The sequence below is a fragment of the Malus sylvestris genome, chromosome 8, assembly GCF_916048215.2.
Source record: "Malus sylvestris chromosome 8, drMalSylv7.2, whole genome shotgun sequence".
Lineage (NCBI taxonomy): Eukaryota > Viridiplantae > Streptophyta > Magnoliopsida > Rosales > Rosaceae > Malus > Malus sylvestris.
In genome coordinates, this window is record NC_062267.1 from 21,096,085 (window position 1) to 21,108,773 (window position 12,689).

The window sequence follows — 12,689 nt, forward strand, 5'->3', positions numbered from 1 at the left end:
TAAGTCATTTAAGTAACCCAAAATTTAGAAAAAGCTAATGCATTTTTCGTGCTCGACGAGATGGCAAGATTCGACTATTAAGCTTAAGAACTGAGAATGCTTACATCATGCATGTGATAAATGCAATATTGCCCAAACTTATGCTCTGATACCAAACTGACACACCTCGATCCAGAATGTCCACCTAGACTCGGAATCGAGTTATGTTGGCCAACACCATAAAGGTGACAAAGCCATAAAGTGTAGTGATATGGAAAATATGAATGAATTTAAACCTAAAAGTGCCTAAATCTAAGAGTGCGCTTGTGAGTGGGAATGAACCCATTTCACACGTGATGTTAGAGCATAAGTAAAGTACAGTAGAGGTAGGATGAGAATTATACCATCGAAGGTAAACACCTATATCAAAGTTTGTTAAGAATCCTCATTGACACAAAAGCTTAGCTACCAAACCTGGAGGGGCGAAAAATAAGGGTGAGTAGGCCTAAAAATAAAGTTTTGTAAAAACCTTTTCGAAAACATAATAACCCCTTGCCATAAAACAAGTATAGTTTTCAAAATATACATACTACGTATAGTATGAAAGTACTTACCATAGCCTGCAATATCTCAAGAATTTAGTACGTCACAATATAATTCGTAAATAACCATCTAACGTTCGGCAGTCACATAATCTCACATAAACAAACATATCATATCAAGTGCTCATTGATGTATGCTAACACACGAGTTCATGTAGAGGTATTCTAGCATGAATAGAATTGGGTGTAATAATGATTTACGTTCTAGTACTACAATCACATGAAGATTGGCGCTAAGCGCGTCACATATGAGTCCTAATTGCCTATAGCAATCTAGGACAAGACTGACACCTACAATGGATCCAAAGTGAGCGTACGGTGCGATGTAAGCATACATATAAGAGACTGGCCCTAGCCCGGGTGCGTACTAACACCGGTGCAGCAACGATGAGCAGATAACGTAAATAAAACTATACAGTGGTAAATCAATACTTTACATCATCATAATACTATTCACTGCCATAAATATAAATAAAGCATTCTCCATAGTTCACTTACATGTGCATCCCGTAGGATTAATCATAATTTCCCAACAATACGACTTTTCCTTATAACCGTTAATTTAATTACGGCAATCGCGTAGAAAATTTATTAATAATTATATATATATAAACTCAATAAGTATAAATACTATATAAATACTAAAATCAACGTATAATAAATGGTTTTAAATCCGTAAAATCTTCATCGTAGCTCCAAATCCGAAAATTCATTAATAATTATAAATACTATTTCAAGGATACCATAAAATTAATAAAATTAGAGATGGGTTGTCACATACCAAGCCCCAATTCACCTCGAAATCTACTCCTACTCGTGTCTATGTATCGCTTATTCTCTACACAAAAAGGTTACAGCCCAAGATTAAAAATCAGCAATTGTAGGACTTTGTGCAAACACTTGCCAAGTTAAAATTAATTTATCTTTGATGGATGCCATCAAGAACGTCCCGTCTTATGGTAAATTTTTTAAGGATGCTTGCACCAACAAGAAGATGCTTTTGGATTTGGCGAAAGTGAACCTAATTGAACAATGTAGCGCATTTTTGTTGCATAACTGCCCCCAAAAAAATATCCAGGGAGTTTCATCATTTCCTGCACCATTGAAATTGTGATTTTAAACATGCTTTAATTGATTTGGGTGTTGGCGTTAATTAAATGCCTTATTCTATGTTTAAGCGTTTGGCAAATGGAGGGCTGAAGCCAACTACAACTATTATACAATTAGCAGATCCTAGGGGAATAATTGAAGGTTTTATATTAAGGTTGACGATTTATACCTGCCAGCTAATTTTGTTGTCTTAGACATGAAAGAAGATTTGGACACACATGTAATCTTAGCCGACAATATATGGCCACACCCCACACCTTAATCGACGTTTAAGTCGAAACACTAACACTTGGAGTTCAAGATCACTCAGTTATGTTATGTCTGTTTGAAGCAACCAAGCGCCCTGCTAAGTAACAAGATTGTATACGTGTTGATTTGTTAGATGGTTTAACTTTTGCCAATTTTACGAATAGACCTTCGACCGACCAGTGGCTGAACATTTTACATGGTTTTGACGCGAACGACTCTATACCAATACAGTTGCCAAGTTTGAGTCATGATTATGAAATTTTGGAAACACAGCGGCTAATGCTCCAGCCTTCCACGGTGTAAGTGCCAAAATTGGAGTTGAATTCTTTTGACGATGATAACAACAACAACAACAAAGCCTTTTTCCACTAAGTGAGGTCGGTTATATGAATCCTAGAACGCCATTGCGCTCGGTTTTGTGTCATGTCCTCCGTTACATCCAAGTACTCTCAGTCTTTTCTTAGGGTCTCTTCCAAAGTTTTCCTAGGTCTTCCTCTACCTCTTCGACCTTGAACCTCTATCCCGTAGTCACATCTTTGAACCGAAGCGTCAGTAGGCCTTCTTTGCACATGTCCAAACCCATTTTGTGTACGTGTTGATGCTTCACCGCCCAACATTATGTGTCATACAGCATCGCCGGCCTTATTGTCGTCCTATAAAATTTTCCCTTGAGCTTCAGTGGCCTACAACGGTCACACAACACGCCGGATGCACTCTTCCACTTCATCCATCCAGCTTGTATTCTATGGTTGAGATCTCCATCTAATTCTCCGTTCTTTTGCAAGATAGATCCTAGGTAGCGAAAACGGTCACTCTTTGGTATTTCCTGATCTCCGATCCTCACCCCTAACTCATTTTGGCCTCCATTTGCACTAAACTTGCACTCCATATATTCTGTCTTTGATCGGCTTAGGCGAAGACATTTAGATTCCAACACTTCTCTCCAAAGGTTAAGCTTCGCATTTACCCCTCCTGAATTTCATCTATCAACACTATATCGTTTGCGAAAAGTATACACCAAGGAATATCATCTTGAATATGTTCTGTTAACTCATCCATTACCAACGCAAAAAGGTAAGGACTTAAGGATTGTTGATGCACAAAATCAGTGAGGACTTTGGTACAACAGAAAGTATTACGTTTGTGATCTTCGCTAGATTGCTCCGGTCATTAGTGTGGATAAGCATGTAAATGGATAGAGACAAGAAAGCAAACACAAGATATACGTGGTTCACCCAGATTGGCTACGTCCACATAGTAGAGGAGTTCTCATTAATTGTGAAGGGTTTACACAAGTACATAGATTCAAGCTCTCCTTTAGTGAGTACAAGTGAATGATTTAGTACAAATGACATTAGAAAATATTATGGGAGAATGATCTCGTAATCACGAAACTTCTAAGTACCGAAGTGTGGTATCGTCTTCACTTGCCTTATCTGTCTCATAGGTAGATATGGCATTTTCTCTGGAAGTACTCTTCCTCCATCCAGGGGTGGTATCTTTAACTGGTGGAGATGCACAAGGTAATGTATCAATTTCACTTGAAGCTTACTTGTAGTTTCAAGCTTGGTTAAGCGCGAAACAAACCCTGTAGTAGGAGTCCCCCAAGTCGCCGAGCTAGGGGATCTGCTGAAAGATGTGACAGACAAGGTAGGCAATCAGAGCTCCAAGCAATTAGTCCTAGATCAAAAGTTTGATTTCGAGTTCCGGCTGATTGTTCTCATTCTCCCTATCTTGCAAGCAGCATGAAGGATAAAGAGAAGAAAAAGGAGAATAGATGATATGAGATACTTTTGCTTTTAAAAAAGTAACTTTCCACAGGCTTATTCTTGAACTGGGTTAGAGGTTTTCTGGTTTCCTCCAGAGTATAAGGCCGACTGAAGAATTTGAGGGTCAAAACAAGTCCATCAAATCTAGAGTACGTTCGACCCTGCTGATATGGGATACTTTTGCTGTTGACAAAGTAGTGGATGTATCGGCACGTGTTCTGTTACGCTTGTCTCCACATGCTTCCTTGTATCCTTCTCACTTTCCCTATCTGTTCCTCAGGCAGATGTGGTATCTTCTCTGGAAGCATAAGATGTTGAAGATGAGTACTCAAGAGCAATGCCAGGTAAGTAATCAGGTAAGGGGTTCCAGGCAGTCAGTTCTTGACTGGAAGCTTGATTCCAAGTGTTGACTGATTGCTCTCTTTCTCCTTGTCTTGCAGGTAAGAACAAGGCTAAAGGAAAAGACAGGGAAAAAACATGATATGGGATACTCTTGCTTTTAACCCTGTTGATATGAGATATTCTTGCTCTTATGTAACTTGTTTGCAGAGGTATTATCGGGGGGAAAGAAAGCTGAGTATTTCGAGAGGCTTCGTTGGGAGTGCCCTCTCAGATATGAGGAAAGGTTGAGCATTTTTGCAGGTCTGCCTGTCTGTTGAGGATGGAGGTCGACATATATAGGAGTCTCCTTAACAACAAGTAGTAATGCTATTCCTTTACCCTGCTTGGTCATAGCACGGTAGTGGGAGCTGCCAGCTTCACGTGTGTCAAAGTACTTTGAAAAAGTGGTCTGTGGTATCTGGAAAGCTGATGCTGTGTGTGAAGATTACAGACAAGCTTTATCCAAGAAAATCTGGCTCTCGAAGTTGAGAAAGCGATGCCTCTTCGGTTTTCGAATAAGCAATCCTGTCGGAGATCTGGCTCTCGAGATTTGGAAAGCGGTGCCTCTTCGATTTTTGAGAAAGCAATCCTGCTGGGACTCTGGCTCTCGAGATTCGGAAAGATGTGTCTCTTCGATTTTTTAGAAAGTAATCATGTTAGGAGTCAGGCTCTCGAGATTCAGAGGGCGGTGCCTCTTCGATTTTGGAGCAAGCAATCTTGTTGGGAGTGTTTTCTCAAATGTGAGTAAAGGTTGGGCATGTTTGCTAGTCTACCTTGCCACGGAGCACAGAGGTTGACACACAGGGACTTTCCAATTATCCAGCAGTGGTGCTGTTCCTTTACCCTTGTGGGTAATAATATGATAGCTAGACCTTCAAAATTTATGTGTCTAACTTTGTTAGTGCTGTTTCTTTGCTATTCTTTTACCCTTCTTGGTCATAGGATGTAGTGGGAGCTACAAGCTTCACGTGTCTAAACTTTGTCAGAGATCTTTGGCAAAGTTATCTGTGGTACCCATGAGTTGATAGTGCGTGTGGAAAGTTGATGATTGAACAGTGAAATTCACGTGCTTTCTACTTCAACAGAATGCCTGTAATTTCAGGAAAGCTGAGTGTGCATGTGACAGGTGCTGATAAGGCTGAAAAAGCAGGTGCCTCTTCGATTTCTGAGATCGGCCCTCGTGGTTTATGAGTAGCCCAGCTTTTGAGAAAGCAAGCGCCTCTTTGATTTCTGAGATTGGCCTTCGTGGTCTTTGAGCAGCCCACCTTTTGAGAAAACAAACGCCTCTTCAATTTCTGAGATCGGCCCTTGTGGTCTCTGAGCAGCCCAGCTTTTGAGAAAGTAAACGCCTCTTCGATTTCTGGACAGACGCCTCTTCGATTTCTGAAGCTTCGTCGAGTGCAGATTTTTATAGAGGCTGGCATTAAGTTCCAAAGCACACTTGAATCTCCACCAGTAGAAGCTCCCTTCTTGCACTTCTAAGATCTTGATTTGTCCGACCTCTTCTCTCTTCAACACCTTTGAAAATGTCTGGCCCCTCCAACCGTCGTTTTGACTTGAACCTTGTTGAAGAGGCAGCCACGCCTTCTCCAGACAACTTATGGCGCTCATCCTTCTTATCCCCTACTGGTCTTCTTACCGTTGGGGATTCCGTGATGAAGAATGATATGACCGATGCGGTGGTGGCCAGGAATATTCTCACTCTCAAAGATAACAGATTACTTTCCAAACGGTCTGATGAGTTGGCTGTTAAGGATTCTCTGGCTCTGAGTTTCAGTGTGCAGGTTCTGTGTCTAATATGGCCCAACGCCTATTTGCTCGAACCCGCCAAGTTGAGTCATTGGCAGCTGAAGTGATGAGTCTCAAACAGGAGATTAGAAGGCTCAAGCATGAGAATAAACAGTTGCACCGGCTCGCACATGACTATGCTACAAACATGAAGAGGAAGCTTGACCAGATGAAGGAATCTGATGGTCAGGTTTTACTTGATCATCAGCGGTTTGTGGGTTTGTTCCAAAGGCATTTATTGCCTTCGTCTTCTGGGGCTGTACCGCGTAATGAAGCTCCAAATGATCAACCTCCGATGCCTCCTCCTTCTAGGGTTCTGTCCAGTACTGAGGCTCCGAATGATCCCCCTCCGGTGCCTTCTCTTTCTGGGGCTCTACCGACTGCTGAGACTTCTCCTAAGCAACCTTTGTGAAGGCTCCCTCTTGTTTGTTTATTTTGACTCATGTATATGTACATATTTGTAACTTATCGGAGATATCAATAAATAAGTTTTGCTTCATTTCAACGTATTGTGTTAAATACATCAAAACCTTCTTCACTAAGTTCTTTGATTTTTTCTTTTGTTGAAGCTTGTATGTTAAAGCTTTGTGAGTGGAGCATGTAGGTTGAGGTAGTGTTCCCTTAATTTCCCGAGTGAGGAAAACTTCTCGGTTGGAGACTTGAAAAATCCAAGTCACTGAGTGGGGTCGGCTATATGAATCTTAGAACGCCATTGTGCTCAATCTTGTGTCATGTCCTCCGTTAGATCCAAGTACTCTAAGTCTTTTCTTAGAGTCTCTTCCAAAGTTTTCCTAGGTCTTCCTCTACCCCTTCGGCCCTGAACCTCTGTCTCATAGTCGCATCTTCTAACCGGAGCGTCAGTAGGCCTTCTTTGCACATGTCCAAACCACAGTAACCGATTTTCTCTCAGCTTGCCTACAATTTTAGCTACTCCTACTTTACCTCGGATATCCTCATTCCTAATCTTATCCTTTCTCGTGTGCCCACACATCCAACGAAGCATCCTCATCTCCGCTACACCCATTTTGTGTACGTATTGATGCTTCACCGCCCAACATTCTGTGCCATACAGCATCGCCGGCCTTATTGTCGTCCTATAAAATTTTCCCTTGAGCTTCAGTGGCATACAGCGATCACACAACACGCCGGATGCGCTCTTCCACTTCATCCATCTAGCTTGTATTCTATGGTTGAGATCTCCATCTAATTCTCCGTTCTTTTGCAAGATAGATCCTAAGTAGCGAAAACAATCGCTCTTTGGTACTTCCTGATCTCCGATCCTCACCCCTAACTCATTTTGGCCTCCATTTGCACTGAACTTGCACTCTATATATTCTGTCTTTGATCGGTTTAGGCGAAGACCTTTAGATTCCAACACTTCTCTCCAAAGGTTAAGCTTCGCATTTACCCCTTCCTGAGTTTCATCTATCAACATTATATCGTCTGCGAAAAGCATGCACCAAGGAATATCATCTTGAATATGTCCTGTTAACTCATCCATTACCAACGCAAAAAAGGTAAGGACTTAAGGATGAGCCTTGATGTAATCCTACAGTTATGGGGAAGCTTTCGATTTATCCTTCATGAGTTCTTACGGCAGTCTTTGCTCCCTCATACATATCCTTTATAGCTTGGATATATGCTACTCGTACTCCTTTCTTCTCTAAAATCCTCCAAAGAATGTCTCTTGGGACCCTATCATACGCTTTTTCCAAATCTAAAAAGACCATGTGTAAATCATTTTTCTCATCTCTATATCTTTCCATCAATCTTCGTAAGAGATAGATTGCCTCCATGGTTGAGCGCTCTGGCATGAACCTGAATTGGTTGTCCGAAACCCGTGTCTCTTGCCTCAATCTATGCTCAATGACTCTCTCCCAGAGCTTCATTGTATGACTCATTAGCTTAATACCCCTATAGTTCATGCAATTTTGTACGTCGCCCTTATTCTTGTAGATAGGCACCAAAGTGCTCTTTCGCCACTCATTTGGCATCTTCTTCGTTTTCAAAATCCTATTGAAAAGGTCAGTGAGCCATGCTATACCTGTCTCTCCCAAGACTTTCCACACTTCGATCGGTATATCGTCTGGGCCCACTGCTTTTCTATGCTTCATCTTCTTCAAAGCTATAACCACTTCTTCCTTCCTGATTCGACGATAAAATGAGTAGTTTCTACACTCTTCTGAGTTACTCAACTCTCCTAAAGAAGTACTCCGTTCATGTCCTTCATTGAAAAGATTATGAAAATAACCTCTCCATTGTCTTTGACCGCGTTCTCTGTAGCAAGAACCTTTCCATCCTCATCCTTGATGCACCTCACTTGGTTTAGGTCCCTTGTCTTCTTTTCCCTTGCTCTAGCTAGTTTATAGATATCCAACTCTCCTTCTTTGGTATCTAGTCGCTTATACATATCGTCATAAGCCGCTAACTTAGCTTCTCTCACAGCTTTCTTCGCCTCTTGCTTCGCTCTTCTATACCTTTCACCATTTTCATCGGTCTTATCCTTGTATAAGGCTTTACAACATTCCTTCTTAGCCTTCACCTTTGTTTGTACCTCCTCATTCCACCACCAAGATTCCTTTTGGTGTGGAGTAAAGCCCTTGGACTCTCCTAATACCTCTTTTGCTACGTTTCGGATACAACTAGCCATGGAATCCCACCCTTGGCTAGCTTCCCCCTCTCTATCCCACACACACTAGGTGATTACTTTCTCTTTGAAAATGGCTTGTTTTTCTCCTTTTAGATTCCACCATCTAGTCCTTGGGCACTTCCAAGTCTTGTTCTTTTTTCTCACTCTTTTGATATGTACATCCATCACCAACAAGCGATGTTGATTAGCCAAGCTCTCTCCCGGTATAACTTTGCAATCCTTACAAGTTATACGATCCCCTTTCCTCATTAGAAGAATGGTTTATCAACGAGTGAACGTGAACATAAAGAATGCAGATACCAGATTTGCATTCAAAAAACGATACTTATGATATTTTGAGAGAATTTTGATACTTTGTACAAAAAGCAATGAAAAAAAAGAACTTTGGAGTACTTCCAATTGGAGTGGATTCACTAGTCTTTCAAGATGATTGTGTAAAAATTCCAGATTTTATTTCCTAGATGTTTGACCATGGCAAATAAAAGATGGTTAGCTGCTTGGTTCTTTTCAGATTGACATTTCAAGACTATTTGGGCGTTTCGTCAGTCAAGACGACATTTTATGAGAAAGTTCATTCTAGAAAGTTGAAGATGACGTGTCAAGATTTAAAAAGAGCCATTTTGGGACAGAATCCTTGCTCATTTGGTCGGTCAGAAGGGTGTTTTACTCTGCAGTCAAGTCTAGTTTAACTAGCTAGAAAACTTTAATTTAATATTTTAATTGATTTTCTATATTTGTTGGGAGACCTAGTTTAGGTAGGACCTTAATTTCTGTATTCTATTTATATAGTCGAGACTCTTAGCTAGGGTTTTTTACTCGACATTGTATTATAGAGCTCAACTGGATCTTTTGGGCGTTTTTCATCTTTCTACAAGGGTATTTTCCTTAACTTTCATCTTGATAATATTTGTGTGGAGCCTAAAAAATAATCCAAAAAATCCTAGAGGCGACACGTGAATTTTCTCTCAAGAAAGACAAGATTTCCCTCATTAAATGAACATACTTCTCAAATACTCCCACCCGTAGCAGCTTAGTATCCCTGAAGGTCCAATCAGTTGAATACAACTGCTCATAACTCACCTACCCATGGCAAAGAAAAGTCAAAGGCATTAAAGATAAGGATTAATTACCGAATCATATCTTAATACTTTCCCAATTGAAGATTGACTCCATTCAAGTAATTTTCAATCAATCAGAGATACTAAAACCATTATCTCAAGATATTATTTCATAATTAACATCTTGAGAATATTCTTTCCATACACCTTGGTGAATAGAATGCTGTCATGTGTAGGGTAAAACCCTAACACCATGGCCGACCCTATCCCCCTATATATATCTCCATCTCTACCAAATTTCGATAAGCTTTAGCTATCCCTAAAAGTCCTAAATACTTACTCTTTTCAGATAAACTAACTTAGGCTTCTCTACCAAATTTCGAACCTTAGCATGAATAATTTATTCATTTTCAATTGCTTATGATGCATGCTTTGAATTATTAATCACCTTTTCAAAACCATTTATATGTCTTAGTGATTAACCACCATTTGGATGTTTAGACAAGTAATTTGATGCAATTTCTGTTGTAATATAACCTTGAAATTGATTAGGACTTCTTATGATTGATAAATGTAAGTTCACTTAAGGCAAATATCACGCTTTTAAGTGTTGCATGGTTTTTTAAAGTGTTTTCACAAAACTTAATGAGTCTTGCATGTTCATATTTGATCTAAATATTATAATTGGATTGCATGTTAGCTATACGTTCTAACTTGAATATCACGAGTATAATATGCATTAGCAAAACATAACTTTCAAAGTTTGCATGTGTTAACTCATAAGTAATTGGTAGAACTATATAAGATTGTTAATAGTGACAGCTAAACCCTAGTGTCTTTTACCTTTTATTTCACCATAATCGTTTCTTTTTAATTGTTGCTGATTTTCCTTCTTGTTAAGTTAGTTATTTTAATTACTTGTTATTATTTAGGGACACTTTGGATGTGATCCCTAGCTATCAATATTCTTTGATTGAAACTTTGTTAGTTTTTAGTTTTTGATTGAGGTCCCTGACATTAATATAATAATGTAAGTTACTATATTTTTAAATTAAAAATAAAAAATTGAAATGTTTTATTGTTTATATTAATGAGATTTTAAATAAAACCCATAATTTATGGGATTAAAAATAATAAAATATAAATTATACTGTCTATTATATTGTGTGTGTGTGTACATATATGTATGGGTACACTAACCAAAATTAACAAAAAAAAGGTATTGTACCAAAACATGGATACATTCTCAAATCAACGAAAAAGAATGTACCCATATAAGTTTAAACATGGATTAAAAAATTTGAAATTAAAAAAAGGGTACATTTTACATATAACAAATTGATATATTTGAGAATGGGTACATTTAAGATTTAAAAAATTGAAAAATTATATGAATGGGTACATTTAAGATTAAAAAATTGAGAATCTTTTTATATATATAAATATATAAAAAAAAACTAATAGGTACAAACTTAATTTAATTTAATTTTTTTATTATTTTGGAAATGTTTGAATTGAAAATTAATTAGAAGTTTAATAGAGGTGTGAGTATTAAACCCTAAATTAATTACTAATTTTTATATTAAAAATTATATAATAAACATGTAAATTCATTATCACATTAATGATAGGGACTTGAATCAAAATTTGAGAACTAATAAGGTCTTAGTCAATGAACAGTAAGAATTAGGGACCGGATACTAATTTTACATTGAATAATTGATCAAGAATTGGTTTTAAACATAAGTAGTTCATATCAATCCTTATGAACAACGATCTTACTTGAGCTATTTATTATACAATTACCTTGTTCTCTTGCAAGTATTTCTAGGTATTTTTCCTGTTTTGCAAGTAGTAAAAGTCTTATCAATAAGCTTCACTCAAAGAGAGAAACATCTAGTACAATCTCGGCTCCATTACAATCAAACTAAAGAGCATGAGAAGCAACAGAAAGGATGGAATCAGCTCCATTACATTCAAACTAAACAGCATGAGAAGCAACAGGAAGGATGGACCTATCCCAAATGTGCATGTTAGTGATGGATAGGCACACATTTGTAATGGCATCAACTACGAAATTTGTTTTCCGGTATACATGCTTCCACTCCACACAAAGAATAAGAGAGCAGAATGCCCAAACTCATAACGTAACTCTTGTTTGTTACCATAAAGACTGTAAATCTGATCCACACATATAAAACATGACTTCACCTAGATAACTCCATATAACTCACCGCTTTTATAACATGTGTAGGCTGTCGTGTATGACAAAAATTTGTGAAGTTACAAGAGACTACGTTATTTAAATTATTGAGTGATCCTTGCTCTTTAAATAAAATAATAATAATAATTATAAAAAAAAATGAAAAGACAGTTGAGGTCTAAGAATTCCAAAGAATTCAAAGAAGCCTTGTGCTGCAATTGATTTTTGGTAGCTAGTCCAAGTCAATTTTTATTCAGCAGTGTTTTCCTTTGCTTTATTTTTGGTGAAAAGTGGTTCTTATTCCAGAGAAGGTTTTTTTTTTTTTTTTTTTTTTTTTGGACAAACGTATTCAAGAGAAGGTTAGAAACTAAATATGGGGACGAACCATTTTCAAGCTCACGATCTTGGACACGATTGAGTGACGATTCATAAACGTGATGTGCATTGCAAAATTAGTATAGATACAAAGATCTGCATTAGTTTTGGAACATGACAATTTTCAAAATGCAACATTAGAAAAAGAGGGACAAGAAGGGGAATGAGATGATCCTGAAGATGGAAGTATGGAAACACCAAAAGTTCTGTGCCAGAAGCTGTAAACATGCTTCAGAAACTAGAAACATTTTGGCTTCAACAAAAAATGTCTTATGTTGACGAGTTATTATGCACGCGTAAGCTCAGAGACGTAAAGTCTAGTCTAAATTATAAATCATTGGCCCATACAACTATTAGACAAATACTTAATTTCTAAAAAAGTACGAAATGATTTACTGTTCATTGCCTGTTTTCCTTTTACCCCAATTGCCCTCTATAATTTGGGAACAGTACTTTCACCGATGCTTCAAAATTTAACATACCCAAGGCTTCCAAGCGAGAAGCCGGTCTAAACTTCTAGTTCTA